Source organism: Protopterus annectens, chromosome 5.part1, assembly GCF_019279795.1.
Source record: "Protopterus annectens isolate FY-2018-M chromosome 5.part1, PAN1.0, whole genome shotgun sequence".
In the NCBI taxonomy this organism is placed as follows: domain Eukaryota; kingdom Metazoa; phylum Chordata; order Ceratodontiformes; family Protopteridae; genus Protopterus; species Protopterus annectens.
In genome coordinates this window covers 69341561-69349060 of record NC_056736.1, presented here as the reverse complement: position 1 = coordinate 69349060, position 7500 = coordinate 69341561, and positions in this window count along the sequence as shown.

Sequence of the window (7500 nt, the reverse complement as noted above, 5' to 3'; positions counted from 1 at the left end):
CCAGAGCATACCTTTTATTCTTGGTCATTGCGCAAGTAAAGAAGGATGTAAGGGGTGGCCCTTGGTCATTGAAGTTAGAGGAAAGGCAATGCTTGAGGCAGCTGAAACTCAATGCTTGTGTTTATCCTGGTCTGAACGATCACAGTAATCTAAAATGTATTTTAAAACTAAAATCACTGGACAGGTGATTTTTTTGTACATAATTAATTTTATGTACATCCATATTCAGTTTGTTTTTCTTGCATACATATGCAGGTATGTTTTCTATTGTTCATATATATTTTTTAACATAGACTTCCTTTGAAGGGTTTGTTTTTTACAGTTGATTGTGGCTGTTTTTTATAAATGGCTTTGTGCGGATTTATAAATCAGCATATATACCTTTAAAACTTATGTAGGCTCAGAGGAAAGGATGTGATGTCATTGTACTAGTTTTATTTAAATTTTAATGAAGCAAGTATTCCTTGTCTGAATAAGTTCATATATTTTGTGAATGAAAGTGCTAACAAAATACATTTTTAAAAGTCCTGCTGATTTCTTCTTATTAGCAATCTGGCTTGGATTACAGTTCTGCAGTTTGTTGTGTCTCATAGTTTTTTCAGATATGTATATTTGACAAGTAATATTCTTTCTGTCTGGATCTGTTCCTGCTCGTATCTTGGCTAGACAAAAATTCCTGTCCATCTATACAGTATATTCTAATCAATACTATCCCATCTCCTTATCTGAAGACACTATACTGATATATTTTATACCTATTATCCTTTCTTCCTAAACCATTTATTTATTCTCGCCTTAATTTACCACTTCCTAATCTTATAAATATACCCTTTCCTCATTTTTATTGCAATCTGTTATTCCCATCCAATATCTCCTGGCTCTATACCTTGATTTTTCCCCCTCTTTATTCATCAACTTTCACATCATGTTTATGTCAGATGATCAACTTTTCGAAAACTTCAACTTCTTATGATTGAGACCATATGTTTGACTTCCTGAAAACTTGAACAAAACAAAACAGAACAAAAAAAAAATCTACATTTTTGCAGGGAGCAAGCCCAACTGCATCCCCGTTGTGGGAGCCTGTGCCCCTTACAGCCCCTGCAAATTCTATATACCAACTCTGAAATCACACTACAGTGGAGAAAATGGTAAATTCGTCGATCCACACTGTACCATGATCTCCAGACAAATGCTTTGAGTTTTCAGAAAAACAAACATATGGTCTTCACCATATGAAATTCAAGTGTCTGTATTCGATCATCTGACATAAACCCTTCGTATCACATCCCTTTGGTAACTCCCTCTTCCCATGCACAAGTTATACTGATACCTAACAGCCTCTATTCATGACAATAATCTTATATCTTCTTATTCAGCCTTCTCCAATCTTCCTCTAACTCAGATTATCTAACAATCATCTATTTTACCCTATACTGCATCCAATGCATGGTCCAACTATTTTCTGTATATGCCTACCTATTTCCCTGGTGATGCCTCTCAGATTTAACTTTTTATGTTGCTCTTCCTGTACACTGCAACTATTACTTCTACTAAGTTGTTATTTAAATACTTTTTTCATCAAATCTCAGAAGTTAAAAACATGCTGTTACAAATGAATTTTTCTTTCTATTTACTTTTTTAACCATTGTTGTTTGTGCGTATTAGATGTTAATTACCCACAACATTTTTACCACTTGATGTGTACTGTTGTCATCTATAAAACTCTGTTTATGTTTTACTATGTGTTGGTTGCATTCATTCTGTTAAATTGCTTAAAGTAATTACAATTTTTCCTATCTGACTTTTTAACCTTTTATATGTGTATTATACTTGGTGTTTTTATCCTCAGGCCTCCCCTGAAAAGAGGTAATTTATGGCCAGACAGACAATTCCACCTTACACATGTTAATAAATGGCATACAAGCATAAACACGTTTCAAGATTTTCTAACCAGTGTCTTTAAAGCTACTACATCTACAAAGCAGCTGGCAGACATTTTAATAACATCTCTTCATTCCTTAAATATCACAGTTTCCTTGGGCATCTATTCCATTATCCTTTTTGGGTATTCCTCAATAGAAAATGTCTCAGCTGAGAATATGCCAGTTTATATGCCTGTAGCTAACACCCAGCTTGTCAGTCACTAGCTCCCTGATTATATTTCTCCAGTGTTTCAATTCTCTGACCATAGCTACTATTATTGCATTTGAACCATGGGATACCAATTTGTGCATGCCCTATATTCATCCAATTTGGGCATTTTTCTTTTCCTCATATGAATGTGACCACAAATGCAAGGAATTTAATGCAGTGTGGAAAGTAATGTCCACTACTGCATATTGCATGTAAGAATGTGCCCCAAGGGAGGGGAAGAATGTTTATGTTTTGTTCTGGGGAAGTGTTTATCAATCCTTTGTGGCTGACAGTTTATTTTCAGAGGAGCCATTTTGATCATTCATTTTGGAAATGAGCATACCCATCTGCAGCTTCTAGGACACAAATTCCATTCTAAAATTGTACAGTATAACTTCCTGATCTTAGATATGCTTCACCTCTTTAGTAACAAAGTTAAAAGTTTGCCTTTGCTCACTTCAGAGGAAATGTTTTGTTGTACCTCATCAAATCTTTAAAGAACTTGTCATAAATGGAATAATGTGTTTGATGCTGAAGTTCAAATTATTATCATCATTATTTTGGCCCTGATTAATCTTCTAAGGATTGTGTCAAATCAAAGTGGAATGTGGTTATATAGAAGATATGTGATAGCCGGTATTAACTTTCAGCTTCCTCATTATATTTAAATATAATTTTGACACAGATGTGGCCGATGAAGAAACTGATGTAATATGTGATGGTCATGACCCTAAATTCTTCCTTAGTGGATAACACCATCTTTTACAGTTCTTCTAGGTACCTTTTTGCTATGTATGTATAATATATGGAGTTTAAGAAATGTATATACTCTTTCCAGATTTCATTTAGTCTCTTTAGTTATCAATCCTTTAATTTTACAATGCTGGAATGATTATTCTTCATCAGTTTCCTTTAGTTTATGGCTGAACTCTATTTTGAATGTTCATATCTGATCACCTTGCAATTGATTGATTTTGCTTTTCATCATGTTTGTTGCTTGTCTTGTGTAGCTAGTTAAGATGAAGAGGCTCGGGTGTTCATTTATAAACTTTACTACATACAAACACATCAGGATTAATAGCAGCAACACAAAATATACATGAAATAACTGACTGACTATTAAACATACATACATGCAGCTCACTACAAAATGGCAGTCTTGCTTGCACATGCTCAGTATTTATATACACATGCTAGCTCACTGGAAAGGTTCTTAAAGGTACATACACACTCTGATCTACATCCTCCCTCTTTATTGAGCTGTCTCGCAATGATAATGGCATTTGAATAGGCATGTAAATTATACAAACAATAATGAATAAACAACATTTATGTCCACGTTACCATGTATCCAGAACAAGGTCTGGAAATGTGACCTGATCTTGTAATGTAGCAGTTAGGACTGGGTTTAGCAACAGGGACAGTCATTGGTGAACAATCTGCTTTAGGACTCTCGGGGACAGGGATATTTGCTGGAATGTCTGCAGGAACTGGAACATTGGATAAATCACTCTGAGAGCTAGAGTCTTTATCATAGGGAAGATGCTGCAATCCTGGCTCGGACATCAGTGCTAAATGTTTTCGATTCCGTCTTAATTCTATTCCTTATGATTCCATGATGTACAATCTTAGCTCTGGACATACATTTTTCATGACTCCAATCTGATCAAACATTTTTGCTGCCTGAATCCTCACTATCTCTCCTTCTTGTAATGTATTGAGCAGTTTGCTGGTCTTATCAAAATAGGTCTTCTGGGACAAGTGCATTTTCAGAAGTTGAGCTTTCACTGCTTTGTTGTTCTTAGCACACTGAACCAACAAATTGCTAGTGATTGGTACTGTGGTTCTAGTTTGTCTTGACATAAGTTTCTGGGCAGATGAACCAAGATGATTATCGCAAGGAATGTTTCTGAGATTCAGGAGATTCAGAAAAAACATTAGTATTGTCTAATTTCTACTTCTCTAACAACAGTTTTGCACTTTGAACTAAACATTCTGCCAAACCATTTGACTCTGGGTATTCAGGACTACTTGTAACATGAATAAAGTCCCACTCTTCAGCAAATCTCTTGAACTGCTGGCTTGAAAACTGTGCACTATTATAAGAAATAACTTTGTGCGGACTACCAAGGACAGAAAAATGTCTTTTCAACTTAGTAATGATAGTACTGGATGTAAGATTAGGAAGTAGGTCAATCATGAATCAATTTGAAAAAGAGTCTACTAATACCAAGTAATGTTGACCATTCCATTTGAGACCAAGGAGGTTCAGGAATCTCATTTAGCTGAAGTGGTTCTTTTTGTTGATGCGGTTTAGTACTATTACGGACAGAACAAGATGGAAGTACTCTCTCAATATCTCTAGACATAGAAGCTCAAAATACTAGTCCTCTCGCCCTTCTTTTGGTAGAATCAGTTCCTGGGTAGCCAAGATGCAAGATGTTAATATACTCTTGTTGCAAGGATTTTGAACAATCACTTTTGGACCCTTCATGATGATGCCATTGTCAGACAAAAATCTCATCTCTGTAGGGAAAATATGACTGCACTTCTAGTGGTAAACAAGATTGCTTTGATGGCCATCTTCAACTGATAAAGTGGTTGAGCTAATGGAGAATTGGATCTGAAGCTGTATGAGTTCTCAGCTCAACAAGACATGTGGAAGAAAATGTCTCACTTCGATGACTTCAAAATCAAGTTGTTCATTTTCATGTTGTTCAATGTTTTTTTCTGGGTGATCTGGATAGTGTATCTGCAAGATAAAGAAAGTTTCCTTTTGTGTAAACAAAATTGAAATTATACTTTTGCAATTTTAACATCATGTTTTACAGGAGCTGTGTGTAGTGGCTTTCTCAAAATAGTGACTAGAGGTTGGTGGTCAGTCTCAATTTGAATAGGTCGGCCATGAATATAATTATGGAACTTTGAGCATGCAAATACAATTGCCAAAAGCTATTTCTCTATCGGAGCATACTGCAACTCAGTTTGAGTTCTCGAAGCATAGGCTACTGGTCTACCCTCATAAAGAATGACTGCATCAAGAACAAACTTTGAAGCATCACAAGAAACAGTTAATGGTTTGTGAATATCATAGTATCTTAAAGAAGGTGGACTGGCAAATTCTCTGTTTTAGGATATCAAATGCTCATTGGTGTTTTTCTAAGCTGGACCAGGTTACATCATGCATGTCAGTTGTTGTTGCATTTTTCTCTGTGATTATTCTGATGGGTGGACTTAGCAATGCTTTGGAGAGAATCAGGGGTGTTCTATAGACTGGCGAGTAGATTAATATTCTGCATTAAAGTTGTGTAGTGTAAAATGATCTAGAATTTTTGTGTTGAAGAAAGTATTGTAAACAGTTTTCCTTGAGATGAAGCACAATTAACATAAATATGGGCCCAACGATAATTACTGTATAATAATTTGATGTAGTGTAAAGGAAGTTATTTAGAACTAAAGGTACATAATTAAACTTCACACAAGATAAAGACAGATAACTATGGACAGAAGGTGAGATTTTAGCTGGTATAAAAAATAAAGGAAAGAGTACTGAGTGGCCCTCTTCAAAAGGAACCTTGATGATTGGATGGGAGAAAGGAAATTTACCCCGGGAATCATGTCAGTCGGCCTGCTAGACAGGGGTCCAGGAAAGTAAATAGTGTGGGAAAAAATAGCCAGGGAATTATTATGGCTTGGCTTGTATAGGCCCTAGGGCCGATAGCCTAGTACCAACCTATGACCCTATGGACACAGCTGGGTTTTCAGTACTGTATTGTTTCAGGGCAATATGTCTAGTACAAATTGTTTGTACACTAATGGGGAGGGGGCTAAGGACATGGAAGAGAAGCAGAGTTCTATGCAATGATTGAAAAAGAGGAATAATAATTAATATAAAGATTTTGATAACAACATTATATTGAAAAGGTGTCCAGAAAGTTAAAATATGGGGTGTCAGAGAAGATTACCGAGATGTAGATTAATAAACATTTTCTTGATTATAGAACAGTTTCCTTATGATAAAATAGATAAGATGCATTGCTCATATGTTATGTATATTCTGTGTGTAGGATACACGAAAACTTACAGTGTAGATACATATACCCATTCAGTTTATATTTCATGATGTTAAAAGAGAAATGTCCTATATAACTGAAGTTAAGTATTTTACAAAGGCAGCATACATGCTTCTAGCATTACAGTAAAAAATTATTATATTTTTATCAAGAATGTATTTTTAAGATAGAATGTATTTTTCCAGCAAAGGCCAGAGGTATTGCACTTTTTTATGTTTTAAGTTAAATGGATTCCTTGACATTGTATGCAGAGCCAGATCAAGGTCAAATGGAGCCCTAGGCAGGGTAATGGATCGGGGCCCCCCCAAACACAGCCTCCACCTCGCAGCCATTCAGGTGTCCCATTACTTGGCTATTTCTCCCCAATTACCATAACCACTCTTCAAAAGTATCAGTCTGCATATTGTTTTCTGCTTTACTTTTACAAAGATTACAGATATTTGGATTTAATTTAAAACTTTTATTTTAATTTTATAGCACAAACTCTGATAGACACTTGCTAAAGAAAGCAATACAATCTCACAATGAAAACAGACTTAGCATTAAAACATCTTTGCCCTTGAAACTGACATTCGCTGAAACAGCCTGAAACCCACAGTCAAAGAAAATGCATCTGGCAGGGGCAGATTAAGTTTAGCTTTGGGGTGTTTTCAAATCATAGGCCCCTTGCACACATTTTTAGGACCATGCAAACATGCAAGAGTTCTTTGATTCATATTCTTGGTTGTATTGAATTATATCCATTGTATAATACAACACCACTTGTTAGAGCATGTTTTAAATTTATCATTTTGAACATTTTTCCAGTAAGCAATGAAACAAAACATATGAGCCAATAATGACAAAACTGCACAATTTAAAAATTTCAACCATAAAAGGCCACTCAAGCTTCTATCATTATAATCCGCCATTATCAATCAATATGTACAATGTCTGCAGAAATAAAAGTCATTGAATAATTCCACATTAAAGAGATCTGTAACTAATGAAGAGGTTGCTGCTAGCAAGCAACTTTATATTTCAGTGTGTCATCTACAAATTCAGTGCCTGCTGCCCTTGAAGAGAAAATTGCTTATGTTACATTAAAAAATGTTAAGCTGGTAATATTGCATTAGGGAATGGATGGCAAACTGAAAATGGGTTCATAGTTACTAGGCATCTCATCCAAAGGAGGCCATATTCGTGACTGCAGCACCCCCCCCTTAAAATGTAACACAATATTAGCAATCTATTTTCATACTGTGGGATTAGAACCCACAGTCTTCTGCATTAAATGCAAACATGCTACCGA